At 37.4% G+C, this 16,042-nt stretch overlaps 1 protein-coding gene across 12 annotated transcripts in view; it reads left to right on the top strand.

Annotated features, from left to right (window-relative positions):
- The window catches only part of PATJ (PATJ crumbs cell polarity complex component), a 356,331-nt gene that overhangs the window by 216,785 nt on the left and 123,504 nt on the right, over window positions 1-16,042 (top strand). The window lies entirely within an intron of this gene.

A 16,042-nucleotide genomic window follows, 5' to 3' on the forward strand; every position in this document is an offset into this window, starting at 1 on the left:
GGCTCGAAACCATGTCCCCTGAATCAGCAGGCGGATTCTCAACCACTGCGCCACCAGGGGAGCCCAGTAGCTTATTTTATACCTAATAGTTTGTACCTCTTAATCCCCTATCTCCATATCACCCCCCCCTTTCCCTCTCCCCACTGGTAACCACTAGTTTGTTTTCTATATCTGTGAGTGCACTTCTTTTTTGTTATATTTACTAGTTTGTTGTATCCTTTAGATTCCACATATAAGTGATATCATACCATATTTGTCTCTCTGACTTATTTCACTTAGCATGATACCATCCATGTCCATCCATGTTGCTGCAAATGGCAAAATTTCTTTTCTTTATGGTTGAATAGTATTCCATTGTGTATATATATCACATCTTCTTTTCCATTCATCTGTTGATGGACACTTAGGTTGCTTCCATATCTTGGCAGTTGTAAATAGTGCTACTATGAACATTCGGGTGTATGTATCTTTTCAGATTAGTGTTTTGTTTCTTTCAGGTATATACCCAGGAGTGGAACTGCTGGGTCATATAGTAATTCTATTTTAGGTTTTTCGAGAAATCTACGTATGATTTTCCATGGTGGCTGCACCAGTTTACATTCCCACCAACAGTATTTGAGGGTTCCATTTTCTCCACATCCTTGCCAATGTTTGTTATTTGTGTTCTATTTGATGATAGCCATTCTGACAGATTTGAGGTGATACTTGACTTTGTTGTTTTCTTTTAAATTATTTATTTATTGAATTATTTTTATTGAAGTATAGTTGATTTACAATATTATGCCAATCTCTGCTGTACAGCAGAGTGACTCAGTTTTACACATAGGTACATTCTTTTTTAAATATTCCTTTCCATTATGGTTTATCCCAAGAGAATGGATATAGTTCCCTGTGCTGTACAGTAGGACAAATGTTGTTTATCCATTTATTATTCTAAATGTAAGAGTTTGCATGTACCAACCCCAAATTCTCAGTCCATCCCTCTCCCTCCCCCACCCCCCTTGGCAACTACAAGTCTGATTTCTATGTCTGTGACTCTGTTTCTGTTTTGTAGATAGGTTCATTCATGTCATATTTTAGATTCCACATTTAAGTGATATTATATGGTGTTTGTCTTTCTGTTTCTGACTTACTTTACTTAGTATGATAATCTCTCGTTGCATCCATGTTGCTGCAAATGGCATTACTTTGGAATTTTTTATGGCTGAGTAGTATTCCATTTTATATATATGTGCCACATCTTCTTTATCCATTCATCTGTTGATGGACATTTAGGTTGTTTCCATGTTTTGGCTATTGTGAATAGTACTGCTATGAACATAGGGGTGAATGTGTCTTTTTGAATTATTTCAATAATTTTGTCCATACTTCACTTTGTTCTTATTCATCAAAATTGATTTTGGCTACTCTAGGTCATTTGAATTTCCATGTGAATCTTAGAGCCAACTTGTAAATTTTTATTTTAAAAAAAAGCCAACTAGAATTTTTATTGAGATTATATTGAATCTATAGTTTAATTTAGAAGCACTAGACATCTTAACAATACTGAGTCTTCCAAATTATGAACGTGATATCTCTCCATTTAATTACTTATCTGCAGTGTTGCATAAATTTTGGTGTAGAACCTTTCCATTTTCAGTTAAGTGTATTCTTATGTATTTTATATTCTCCAGTTCTCTTATTGCTAGTACATATATAGAAATACAATTGATTTTCATATATCTGTATATTGACCTTGTATCCTATAATCATGCTTAACTAACTTATTGTAGTAGTTTTTATGGCTATCTTAGCATTTTCTAGAGGTAAACAATCGTGCCATCTGTGTATAGGGAGTTTTATTTCTTCCTTTTCAATCTTTATGATCTTTTATTTTTCCTTCTTTCCTTCCTGCCTGCGTTTCATTCCTTTCCCTCCTCCTTCCCCAACCTCTCCTCCTCTTTTTCCTTTTTAAATCACAATTTGACATTTTTTTTTGTCAATTACTTTTTCTGCACCTATTTAACTTATTTGTGCATGTTTTAAAATGATATTTAAATATAACACAAAAGGACACACTTGTGGGATAGTCAAAACTCTTTACCATAATATTCAAAGTCTTTCAAAAGATATCTTTAGGGCTTCCCTGGTGGCGCAGTAGTTGAGAGTCTGCCTGCTGATGCAGGGGGCATGGGTTCGTGCCCAGATCCAGGAGGATCCCACATGCCGTGGAGCGGCTGGGCCCGTGAGCCATGGCCGCTGAGCCTGCGTGTCCGGAGCCTGTGCTCCGCAACGGGAGAGGCCTGCATACCACAAAAAAAAAAAAAAAAAAAAGATATCTTTAACCTACCTTTCCAGCTTCTGCCACTACTTCATCATTCTATGATCCCACTACATTGAACCATTTAAATAAGTTCTCAGTACAGATGTGCATTTCTCTCATTCCATTCTTTTGCCCATGTATTTTATTCAGTATACTTTGGCATTTTTAAGACCTAGCTCAACTGTTTTAGCATAAGCTTATGAAATTATTTTTGTTATTATCCTAAATAAAAATCGCCTGCCAATGCAGGGGACACGGGTTCGAGCCCTCGTCCAGAAAGATCCCACATGCCGCGGAGCAACTAAGCCTGCATGCCACAACTACTGAGCCTGCACTCTAGAGCCCGCGAGCTACAACTATGGAGCCCACGTGCCACAACTACTGAAGCCTGTGAGCCTAGAGCCCATGCTCCGCAACAAGAGAAGCCACCACAATGAGAAGCCCGCGTACTGCAACAAAGAGTAGCCCCTGCTTGCCACAGCTAGAGGAATCCCGCGCGCAGCAATGAAGACCCAACTCAGCCAAAAATAAATAAATAAAATTTTTAAAAAGAAAAAAACACCTTTAGATCTGATATCTCTTCTTAATATAGAGGGTTTTTATTTTAAAATTTTTTAACTTTAGGTAATTGGCTTGAAATTCAATGGTAAAGATTACAGAATGGAGAAACAGATATTATTAGTTATTATTTGTTGAAAATGTACCTTTTTTTTTTTATGAGAGATGGCTTCTAGTACTAGATATATTTTTAAGTAACTCTCTTTCTTGTATAAGTCCCTTAATCTCTGATCATCACTTAACTAGAAGGAGAGTCAATAATATCATCGAGAAACTTTCAAACTTAATGTTTTGTGATTCTGGGATCTAAATTTTTGCTTCTCAAATTTCAGCATATAATTTAGCCTAAGGTATTTCTTATCTCTATTCTGGGGAACATAAAAGCTGTAAAGCAAAAAAAAAAAAAGAAAGCTGTAAATCCCTTCTCAAAAGGTTTGCAAAATAAATCTCTTTAACTATATAAGTTGCTCTCAACTGAGGTTGTGTATCAGAATCATGGGACAGTTTCACCTAAATAACAACCCTTCACCCCAGCCTACTAGATGAGAATCTCTGATGTTGAAGGCCTAGGTGTGCTTTTTGTAAGTTACCTAATTGATATATGGTATAAATGTAATCAGGAGTCTAGATGTGAATTTTTGCTCTTCTTATAGAACACTGACAAAATACCAGGAACCTCTGTAACCTCACTGTAGAAAATATAACCATTTGCTCCTCAGTTCAGATTCCGTACCAGTTGCATGAAATAAAATGGTGTACTCAGTGATGGGACTAGCAATTTCGACAACCAATTCAAGTAGCATTGAATGTGTCCTTGAATCTGCAAAGGACAAAGGAGAGATCCCTACATGGTCCATAGTACTTCCTGCCCTTCATTTTGAGTCTCTGTCTCCATCCATTTACTCTAAATGCCAAGAGAAGCAGGACTGATCTAGACATAGGGGCTGTGGCTGGAAAAATGAGGGCAGGAGAGCTGAAGGCTCAAAATTTTGCACAATATTTAAATATAATTTAAAATTATTTTGACTAAATTTTATTGCCCATCCTTGTTTCTGGCTACGAGTCAAAAGTATTAGGTTAGCAAATACTAAAAAATAGAAAAAACTCTAATGGATTCCCTAACGTACTGAGTTGTTGTAAAGGTTTTGCTTCTTATTGTTGTTTTTCTCTTTTTTAACTTAGAGAAACTTAACTTTTTGACATGTTTTTAAAGTAACATGTAATCATAAAAAATTGTAATTGTACAGGTAAAAGTAATAATCTTCCCTCTTTTTCCTCTGTAATACTACTCCTCCAGAAGAAACCACTGTCAGTTTACCATCCTTCCTACTGGTCTCATGCATGCTCATACACATTTGTGCAAATATAGATTTTATAGTTAATAACCACAAATAGAATCATATTGTACATACCTTTTTTAATGAATGATGTATCATTTTCCATATCAGTACAAATAATACTATAACATACTGGTGTATATGTCTTTGTGCAATTCCTGTGGCATAAATATATCAAATCATCTTTCTTTAGTGTTATACAAATTTTCCACCCCACTACCAGTATGTGAGAGAGTGTTTCCCACCCCCCAAATCTGGCAAAACATTGAATATAATCAGACCTTAGCCAACCTGCCAGGTGCAGTTTTTTTCATTGAAAAAATTCTTCACACATATATCATACACATAAGGAAGTGACTGAGAAGATAGTCCTATACTCTGGTGAGACAGAGTTTTTAAAGTTGACACTTGAACTGGATTTTTCTAGGCCTTCACCACTGTACAGAGTTTAGAATGAGAATTGGGTGCTGGGAATTATTTTGGACAAGGAGGGAGGTGGTTGGGGATGGCATATGGGTGATTAAGATGAGTATTAAGTAAAGTAGCAGGAGTCCCATGGCATCAAGTTGAATGTACATTTCACCCATACCAAAGGCTGCATCCTCACTAGAAAGAGGCTTTGGGATCGGAAGACTTGAGTTTGGATTGTGAACTCTGCCACTACCTCACCTAGAACCCTTGCACTAGTTACTGAGCTTGTGAGTCTCAGTGTCCTCGTTAAAAAAGTACAGGAGCACTCTGTATGAGGTATGCTTCAAAAGCGATAAAATGTGTATGATGGAATCCTGCCTCTACAACACTGATTCGCTGATGAGACTTGTGTTTAAAAAACGAAAAAAAAAAAAAAGAAACTGTGGCTTGAAGGAGGAGAGTTGGGGACTTTGATAAGGTCCTTTGATGACTGATTTTGTGGCTGTAGACACAGCAAGAAAAATGTTTTGAAGTCAAGAGAAAAAAATTCTGGTAGCAGAGGGAATTGGAGTAGAGTGCTAATCAGATCATTTGTTTGAAAGAAGCAACTATTAATCTGAGTCTTACTAGTCTGGGGGGAAGTCTTGACTCCTAGTATGTATCGATGTTCTTAGAAGAGGAATTCCAGGTCACTATTCACCTGAGATCTTATTTACTTATTTGAGTAACAATACCATTAATAGAGGTAGGCTGTAATGCCTCAACCTCCTAGGAAAGCATGATTCCTCTGCAATATTAATGAGCTGTTCAGAGGTAGATTATACTTATGACTCCATTCACTTATTCCTTTCTATTCCCTGCATGTAATAGGAAACTCCACAGACACCCTATTTCATTTGGTCAAGTGAACCAACCTATAGCAGTTGGGGCTATTTCCACAGAAACACTAAGAATCAGAGCAACATAAGAACATATTTCTCTGCTCACTTCCTTGAAGTTGATATTTTTCAATAGTGTCAGGGTTTAGAATTCAAAGGAATATCTTACTATTTTCCTAATATATCAAATTTGGAGAGATGTGAGCTGCATACTCATACTTTGCCTTCAGAAGGTATTTCAGTTTAATTCATTTTGTTTGAGAGAAAATACATCCCTCACGCTTAAACCTTGTAAATTAATGTGTTCCTTTGGGAACAATGTATTTCACAAGAAATAAATGAAGTTGCAGAAGACCTTATTTCAACACTGTTTATTAAATTTAGTTCTTAAAACCTCTTTTACACAACTATTAAGTTATTAGAGGTTGAAGTATATTATTTTGTCTTTCGAGAAAAAAATTAATGTGAAAATTTATCCAGAAATACCTTTTTGTTATAGTGAAATTTTGTTTTCATGTGAGTTTCAGTCATCTTCCCTGTTCCATCTCTGCCTTGGTGCCTCTTTCTTCCCTTCATTTCTCCGATGTGCAGAACTGAAGGCAGAGGTTTGGAAAGTGAGGATTGTTTTTCATGGGGGCTGGTGCCCAAGATTTTTGGAAAGGGAAAATATTCTACAAAGTCTTCTTTGAACAGGATCTGGGTATCTTTATTCTGTTAGTCTATACTCTGCCCCCCAAAGCTATACCTGTGGCTCCTAGGAAGAGAGCTGCAGTTTCCTACCTACATATCTTTTTTTTTTAATTTAATTTTATTTATTTTTTTATACAGCAGGTTCTTATTAGTTATCCATTTTATACGTATTAGTGTACACATGTCAATCCCAATCTCCCAATTCACCACACACACACACACACACACACACACACACACACCACCACCACCACTTCCCCCCACCTTGGTGTCCATACGTTTGTTCTCTACATCTGTATCTCAATTTCTGACCTGCAAACCGGTTCATCTGTACTATTTTTCTAGGTTCCACATGTATGCGTTAATATACGATATTTGTTTTTCTCTATCTGACTTACTTCACTCTGTATGACAGTCTCTAGATCCATTCACGTCTCTACAAATGACTCAATTTCATTCCTTTTTATGGCTGAGTAATATTTCATTATATATATGTACCACATCTTCTTTATCCATTCATCTCTCGATGGGCATTTAGGTTGCTTCCATGACCTGGCTATTGTAAATAGTGCTGCAATGAAAATAGGGTGCATGTGTATTTTTGAATTATGGTTTTCTCTGGGTATATGCCCAGTAGTGGGATTGCTGGGTCATATGGTAGTTCTATTTTTAGTTTTTTAAGGAACCTCCGTACTGTTCTCCATAGTGGCTGTATCAATTTACATTCCTACCAACAGTGCAAGAGGGTTCCATTTTCTCCATACCCTCTCCAGTATTTGTTGTCTGTAGATTTTCTGGTGATGCCCATTCTAACTGGTGTGAGGTGATACCTCATTGTAGTTTTGATTTGCATTTCTCTAATAATTAGTGATGTTGAGCAGCTTTTCATGTGCTTCATCACCATCTGTATGTCTTCTTTGGAGAAATGTCTATTTAGGTCTTCTGCCCACTTTTGGATTGGGTTGTTTGTTTTTTTAATATTGAGCTGCATGAGCTGTTTATATATTTTGAAGATTACCCCTTTGTTGGTTGATTCATTTGCAAATATTTTCTCCCATTCTGAGGGTTGTCCTTTCGTCTTGTTTATGGTTTCCTTTGCTGTGCAAAAGCTTTGAAGTTTCATTAGGAACCATTTGTTTATTTTTGTTTTTATTTCCATTACTCTAGGAGGTGGATCAGAAAAGATCTTGCTGTCATTTGTGGCAAAGAGTGTTCTTCCTATGTTTTCCTCTAAGAGTTTTATAGTGTCCGGTCTTACATTTAGGTCTCTAATCCATTTTGGGTTTATTTTCGTGTATGGAGTTAGGGAGTGTTCTAATTTCATTCTTTTACATTTAGCTGTCCAGTTTTCCCAGTACCACTTATTGAAGAGACTATCTTTTCTCCATTGTATATCCTTGCCTCCTTTGTCATAGATGAGTTGACCATAGGTGCGTGGGTTTATCTCTGGGCTTTCTATCCTGTTCTTTTGATCTATATTTCTGTTTTTGTGCCAGTACCATATTGTCTTGATTACTGTAGCTTTGTACTATAGTCTGAAGTCAGGGAGTCTGATTCCTCCAGCTCCATTTTTTTCTCTCAAGACCACTTTGGCTATTCAGGGTCTTTTGTGTCTCCATACAAATTTTAAGATTTTTTGTTCTAGTTCTGTAAAAAATGCCATTGGTAATTTGATAGGGATTGCACTGAACGTATTGATGGCTTTGCATAGTATAGTCATTTTCACAATATTGTTTCTTCCAACCCAAGAACATGGTATATCTCTCCATCTGTTGGTATCATCTTTAATTTCTTTCATCAGTGTCTTATAGTTTTCTGCATACAGGTCTTTTGTCTCCCTAGGTAGGTTAATTCCTAAGTATTTTATTCTTTTTGTTGCAGTGGTAAATGGGAGTGTTTCCTTAATTTCTCTTTCAGATTTTTCATTATTAGTATATAAGAATGCAAGAGATTTCTGTGCATTAATTTTGTATCCTGAAACTTTACCAAATTCATTGATTAGCTCTAGTTTTCTGGTGACATCTTTAGGATTCTCTATGTATAGTATCATGTCATCTGCAAGCAGTGACAGTTTTACTACTTCTTTTCCAGTTTGTATTCCTTTTATTTCTTCTCTGATTGTTGTGGCTAGGACTTCCAAAACTATGTTGAATAAGAGTGGTGAGAGTGGACACCCTTGTCTTGTTCCTGATCTTAGAGGAAATGGTTTCAGTTTTTCACCATTGAGAATGATGTTGACTGTGGGTTTGTCATATATAGCCTTATTATGTTGAGGTAGTTTCCCTCTATGCCCACCTTCTGGAGAGTTTTTATCATAAATGGGTGTAGAATTTTGTCAAAAGCTTTTTCTGCCTCTATTGAGATGATCATATGGTTTTTCTTCTTCAGTTTGTTAATATGGTGTGTCACATTGATTGGTTTGCATATATTGAAGAATCCCTACATCCCTGGCATAAATCCCACTTGATCATGGTGTATGATCCTTTTAGTGTGTTGTTGGATTCTGTTTGCTAGTATTTTGTTGAGGATTTTTGCATCTATATTCATCAGTGATATTGGTCTGTAATTTTCTTTTTTTGTAGTTTCTTTGTCTGGTTTTGGTATCAGGGTGATGGTGGCCTTGTAGAATGAGTTTGGGAATGTTCCTTCCTCTGCAATTTTTTGGAAGAGTTTGAGAAGGATGGGTGTTAGCTCTTCTCTAAATGTTTGATTGAATTCGCCTGTGAAGCCACCTGGTCCTGGACTTTTGTTTGTTGGAAGATTTTTAATCATAGTTTCAATTTCATTACTTGTTATTGTTCTGTTCATATTTCCCACTTCTTCCTGGTTCAGTCTTGGAAGTTTATACCTTTCTAAGAATTTGTCCATTTCTTCCAGGTTGTGTCTATTTTATTGGCATAGAGTTGCTTGTAGTAGTCTTAGGATGCTTTGTATTTCTGCAGTGTCTCTTGTAACTTCTCCTTTTTCACTTCTAATTTTATTGATTTGAGTCCTCTCCCTCTTTTTCTTGATAAGTGTGGCTAATGGTTTATCAATTTTATCTTCTCAAAGAACCAGCTTTTACTTTTATTGATCTTTGCTATGTTTTCTTTGTTTCTATTTCATTGTTTTGTGCTCTGATCTTTATGATTTCTTTCCTTCTGCTAACTTAGGTTTTTGTTTGTTCTTCTTTCTCTAGCTCCTTTAGGTGTAAGGTTAGATTGTTTATTTGGGATTTTTCTTGTTTCTTGAGGTAGGCTTGTATAGCTATAAACTTCCCTCTTATGACTGCTTTGGCTGCGTCCCATAGGTTTTGGATCACCATATTTTCATTGTCATTTGCCTCTAGGTATTTTTTGATTTCCTCTTTGATTTCTTCCATGATCTCTTGGTTATTAGTAACGTATTGTTTAGCCTCCATGTGTATGTGTTTTTTACTTTTTTTCCCCTGTGGTTGATTTCTAATGTCATAGCGTTGCAGTCAGAAGAGATGCTTGATATGATTTCAGTTTTCTTAGATTTACTGAGGCTTGATTTGTGACCCAAGATGTGATCTATCCTGGAGAATGTCCTGTGCGCACTTGAGAAGAAAGTGTAATCTGCTGTTTTTGGATGGAATGTCCTATAAATATCAATTAAATCTATCTGGTCTATTGTGTCATTTAAAGCTTCTGTTTCCTTAGGAATTTTCTGTTTGGATGATCTGTCCATTGATGTAAGTGAGGTGTTAAAGTCCCCCAATATCATTGTGTTATTGTCGATATCCTCTTTTATAGCTGTTAGCGGCTGCCTTATGTATTGAGGTTCTCCTGTGTTGAGTGCTTTTATATTTATAATTGTTATATCTTCTTCTTGGATTGATCCCTTGATCATTATGTAGTGTCCTTCCTTGTCTCTTGTAACATTCTTTATTTTAAAGTCTATTTTATCTGATATGAGTATTGCTACTCCAGCTTTCTTTTGATTTCCATTTGAATGGAATATCTTTTTCCATCCCCTCACTTTCAGTGTGCATGTGTCCCTGGGTCTGAAGTGGGTCTCCTGTAGACAGCATATATATGGGTCTTGTTTTTGTATCCATTCAGTGAGTCTGTGTCTTTTGGTTGGAGCATTTAATCCATTCACATTTAAGGTAATTATCAATATGTATGTTCCTGTTACCATTTTCTTAGTTGTTTTGGGTTTGTTTTTGTAGGTCCTTTTCTTCTCTTGTGCTTCCCACTTAGAGAAGTTCCTTTAGCATTTGTTGTAGAGCTGGTTTGGTGGTGCTGAATTCTTTTAGCTTTTGCCTGTCTGTAAAGCTTTTGATTTCTCCATCGAATCTGGATGAGATCTTTGCTGGGTAGAGTAATCTTGGTTGCAGGTTCTTCCCTTTCATCACTTTAAATATGTCATGCCACTCCCTTCTGGCTTGTAGAGTTTCAGCTGAGAAATCAGCTGTTAACCTTATGAGAGTTCCCTTGTATGTTACTTGTCATTTTTCCCTTGCTGCTTTCAATTATTTTTCTTTGTCTTTAATTTTTGCCAATTTGATTACTATGTGTCTTGGCCTGTTTCTCCTTGGGTTTATCCTGTATGGGACTCTCTGCACTTCCTGGATTTGGGTGGCTATTTCCTTTCCCATGTTAGGGAAGTTTTCAACTATAATCTCTTCCAATGTTTACCTGGGTCCTTTCTCTCTCTTCTCCTTCTGCGACCACTATATTGCAAATGTTGTTGCATTTAATGTTGTCTGAGAGCTCTCTTCGGCTGTCTTCATTTCTTTTCATTCTTTTTTCTTTATTCTGTTCCGCAGCAGTGAATTCCACCGTTCTGTCTTCTAGGTCATTTATCCATCCTTCTGCCTCAGTTATTCTGCTATTGATTCCTCTAGGGTAGTTTTCATTTCAGTTATTGTATTGTTCATCTCTGTTTGTTTGTTCTTTAATTCTTCTAGGTCTTTTTTAAACATTTCTTGCATCTTCTTTTTTTAAATTTATTTATTTATTTATTTTTGGCTGTGTTGGGTCTTCGTTTCTGTTCGAGGGCTTTCTCTAGTTGTGGCAAGCGGGGGCCACTCTTCATTGTGGTGTGCGGGCCTCTCACTGTCACGGCCTCTCTTGTTGTGGAGCACAAGCTCCAGACACACAGGCTCAGTAGTTGTGGCTCATGGGCCTAGTTGCTTCGCGGCATGTGGGATCCTCACAGACCAGGCCCAAATCCGTGTTCCCTGCATTGGCAGGCAGATTCTCAACCACTGTGCCACCAAGGAAGCCCTCTTGCATCTTCTTGATCTTTGTCTCCATTCTTTTTCCGAGGTCCTGGATCATCTTCACTGTCGTTATTCTGAATTCTTTTTCTGGAAGGTTGCCTATCTCCACTTCATTTAGTTGTTTTTCTGGGGTTTTATCTTGTTCCTTCATCTGGTACATAGCCCTCTGCCTTGTCATCTTGTCTGTCCTTCTGTGAATGTGGTTTTCGTTCCATGGGCTGCAGGATTGTAGTACTTCTTGCTTCTGCTGTCTGACCTCTGGTGGATGAGGCTATCTAAGAGTCTTGTACAAGTTTCTTTTTTTCTTGCGGTACCCGGGCCTCTCACTGTTTGGCCTCTCCCGTTGCAGAGCACAAGCTCCGGATGCGCAGGCTCAGCGGCCATGGCTCACGGGCCCAGCCGCTCCATGGCGTGTGGGATCTTCCTAGACTGGGGCACGACCCCGTGTCCCCTGCATCGGCAGGCGGACTCTCAACCACTGCGCCACCAGGGAAGCCCTTGTACAAGTTTCTTGATGGGAGGGACTGGTGTTGGGTAGAGCTGGCTGTTGCTCTGTACATATCTTTTCATATATGAAAATAACTTTTCCCCAGTGCCAGTGCCCTTCCTGCCACTCAGTTAAATCTGTGCCTGCTAAGCTTCTGTCTACTCCTCTAGACCCACCCACCCATCTCCAAGAAGAGATGATCACGTTTTGCTTTATGCCTACATCCATCATACAGCAATGCGGTTATTTGTTTCCAAGACTATGTCACTTATTAGAGTTCCATGTGCTTGAGTGCAGGAGCCAAATCTGACTAAATAAAAATAATACTAGTAAAGTGACTTTCAGAGAATGGGTATCTGGAACATAGTTGGTGCTCAGTACATGGCAGCTGTGGTGATGATGGTAATGAAAATTCCTGTTTCCTCATCAGTTGCACAATGACTGCTGAATAAGTGAATAAATTGATAGATATAACACATAGCTATTATACTTTTACTGGAGTAGTTCTTGGTCTGGGGATTCTATTTTGTGAAGCCCTGTTAATTGGATTTAAAATTGCATAGGATCAAAAATAAGTTACTTACCCTATGGCTTTCCCCCTACATCCCCATATCCTTAATAATGGTTTCTAATTATTAATAGGAAAGGCTTTTGGACTTAAACAGATTTGGTTATAAATACTGGCTGTAAATATATTGGTCAAATTCCTTAAACTCATTAATCCCCAGTTTCTCCATCTGTATAATGAGGTAATAATGCATTCCTCTACTGATTTGTGTGAAATAATGTATTTAAGGCATATATGTATGTTTGTGTGTAGTGTATATGCCTTGTATGTTGTGAACATTTATAAATGGTATTGTTACAAAGTAGTCATAAAATATCAATATAAAAAAAACAAAATGGAAATCACCTTAAATCCCACCAAAGATACCATCATTGTTGATATTTAGTAGAGATACTCATAGAGCTTTCTTTAGACTCAGAAGCTTTTACATAAATGAAAACAATGTGAAAAATAGATTACATTGTATTTTGTCACTTACTTTTTGCACTCAATAATGTTATCTTTTTATGGCAGTGGATTTAGATCTGTATCATCCTCCACCTTTTTTTTTTTTTTTTTTTTTTTTTGGCGGTACGCGGGCCTCTCACTGTTGTGGCCTCTCCCATTGTGGAGCACAGGCTCTGGACACGCAGACTCAGCGGCCATGGCTCACGGGCCCAGCCGCTCTGCGGCATGTGGGACCCTCCCGGACCGGGGCACGAACCCGTGTCCCCTGCATCGGCAGGCAGACTGTCAACCACTGCGCTACCAGGGAAGCCCTCCTTCACCTTTTAATAGCACAGTTTTCCATTTATTGATGTATTAAGACAACTATAATAAACGTTTTGTTGATAAATGTATAGTTTTTTCTATGTTTTTCCATTATAAGTTATAGCCACGATAGGCATTTTGACACCTTGATTTCTTTCTTTTTTTTTTTTTTTTTTTGCGGTACGCTGGCCTGTCACTGTTGTGACCTTTCCCACTGTGGAGCATAGACCCCGGACGCACAGGCTCAGCGGCCATGGTTCATGGGCCCAGCCGCTCCGTGACATGTGGGATCTTCCCAGACCGGGGCACGAACCTGTGTCCCCTGCATCGGCAGGCAGACTCTCAACCACTGTGCCACCAGGGAAGCCCACACCTTGATTTTTAATCTTTTTAGGATAAATTCTTAGAAGTGGAATTGTAATTAAATTTTTTTTTTTTTTGGTTGCATTGGGTCTTTGTTGCTGCTCGTGGGCTTTCTCTAGTTGCAGTGAGTGGGGGCTACTCTTTGTTGAGGTGTGCAGGCTTCTCATTGTGGTGGCTTCTCATTGTGGTGGCTTCTCTTGTTGCGAAGCATGGGCTCTAGGCACGTGGGCTCAGTAGTTGTGGGCCACAGGCTCAGTAGTTGTGGCACACGGGCTTGGTTCCATGGCATGTGGGATCTTCCTGGACCAGGGCTCGAACCCACGTCCCCTGCATTGGCAGGAGGATTCTTAACCACTGCACCACCAGGGAAGTCCTTGGAATTTTTAGATTAAAAAATAAAGTGTAAGAAGATCCATCAAGTTATAAAACTTATGATTTGTTTTTTATTTCTCTACATGTGTGTTGTAGTCAGTGAGAGTTAATTTAAGAAAAACGTTAACCTGTAGATTCTAATGTCTTGAAATGTAAAGTTTAGAATATATTTACAAGTGAATTAGGGAAGACTCTCAGATTTCATCAGCAATTTCAGTTACCTGAATTCTAACTCAATTTTTTAATAATAATTTATTACTGTTCATAATAAATCATCCTATTTAATAAAAGCATGGGCCAAGGGTGTGTTTTTGAGCATAATATATTTTAACATATTCAAACCTCAGGCAAATCTGTTGCTTGAACTAAATTTTAATTTTTGTAGAATTAATATTTCTAATTTAAGCTTAAGTTAATTATCTTTTACTTCCAATTTGGTACATTTTTGAGTAGATTTAATTGAGCTGCTCTCCAGCATAAATTTATATTCATGTTCAGTTTAACTATGGAAAATTAAGAATAGTTGAAAAGCTACCTCTTCATGATATTTTTGAATAATTAATTTTATTGAAACAAATCTCATTAAGGACTTCTAAAGTGAAAGTTTATGTAGTGTAACAAAAGGATTTATATCTGTTTACTTTTGCTGAATCATTGCTGGATTAACCTAATTCTACTTCTTCTACAAACTATAAAATATTGCAATTAAATATTCCATCTCTGTACCTGAATATAGAGGGATTACCTCAAATCAGTGTTTTGTGTTTTTTGTTGCCCCCCCTGCCCTGAGTAGCAGAAACCAACCCCTGAGGGGAAATATGGATCAAAGTGAAAACCCATTATAATATGATGTAAGTTTTCCAAATACAGATGTTTCTTATTTGGAGCTATTGTCTTCAGTATGTAGAACTGCTATAAGTTGCTCCTGAATGACATTTCATTCAGTTGGAAATTCAGAACTTAGGAAAAGATGAGCTAACTTACCCATGATAAAATATTAGTGTCATTCGGGACCAGAGATCATAGAGCTGAGATAGAAGTTACTGACCTTGTGGAGGATCTCAGAAAGGCCTTTTTTTGTCAGTAATCAGAAGAGGAAGCCAAACACAGATAAGAAAACCAGAATTGTAGATCAAGAGTATAAAAAGCTCCTTCATACAGAAAGTATATAAAGTATATAAAGCTCCTTTAAACCCCCAGAAAAGAGAGAATCTTGATGGTCCCAGTCTGTGTCATATGTCCTCCAGCTTCAGCCTGGAGTGGCACGACAAACAATACTAACTTGGCTGTCAACCATTATGGATGGCGTTTGTGATGGGAAGGTTGGAAGGACCATCCCTGGCAAAGGAAGTGGTTGTGTGCTAGCAACAATCCCCAAAGTCTCTACTACATCTTTTCTCATTTAGTAATATGGAAATCAAGATGGAGTATCATAAAATACACCTCCCATAGTCATGGCTGGGTGAACGTGGGAAAAGATATTATTTATCACCCAAACTTGGTTACTTTTGAGAGGGAGCGTTATAAATAATGGGAACAACGTGCATAAACTGGACTGTCCCAGACTTAGAATATATGGTTACCCTTTAATGGAAGAGTTGTACATCTCAGATTTTAAGATAATAAATAGACTATTTGGGGGGAGTTGGAATAACAAGTCAGGACTAAGGATAGTTCTTCTTGCAATTATTAGATAGTATCAAAGATAAGGATATACCTAAATAATTTATTATTTTTTCTGTATATCATTGAGTTGCCTTTGAAAGGAGAAACTTTGGGCAAGCACTTAGTTTCTCTAATTCTCAGTTTACTGGAAGTATATGGAAAATAATAATGTGTTTTCCAATCTCTAGATAATCTGAGTGATCACATATTCTGAAAGGATGAAATATTTTAACTGTTTTCCTTTGGCTTGGGTCAGAAAAATACTTAAAAGTTAGTCAATCTTTGTCTATTTGTATAATGAAGCAAAAGTGAAATAAGTATATATTACTGTTCAGGGTGTAGCTTGTTTGCTCAAAAGGAAAGGTGCAGTCTTACAGAACTGCATACTGCATTAGGGATTTCAAAAGCCTATCAGGTCTTGCCTCTATGCA

The sequence above is a fragment of the Pseudorca crassidens genome, chromosome 2 (assembly GCF_039906515.1).
Source record: "Pseudorca crassidens isolate mPseCra1 chromosome 2, mPseCra1.hap1, whole genome shotgun sequence".
NCBI classification, from domain to species: domain Eukaryota; kingdom Metazoa; phylum Chordata; class Mammalia; order Artiodactyla; family Delphinidae; genus Pseudorca; species Pseudorca crassidens.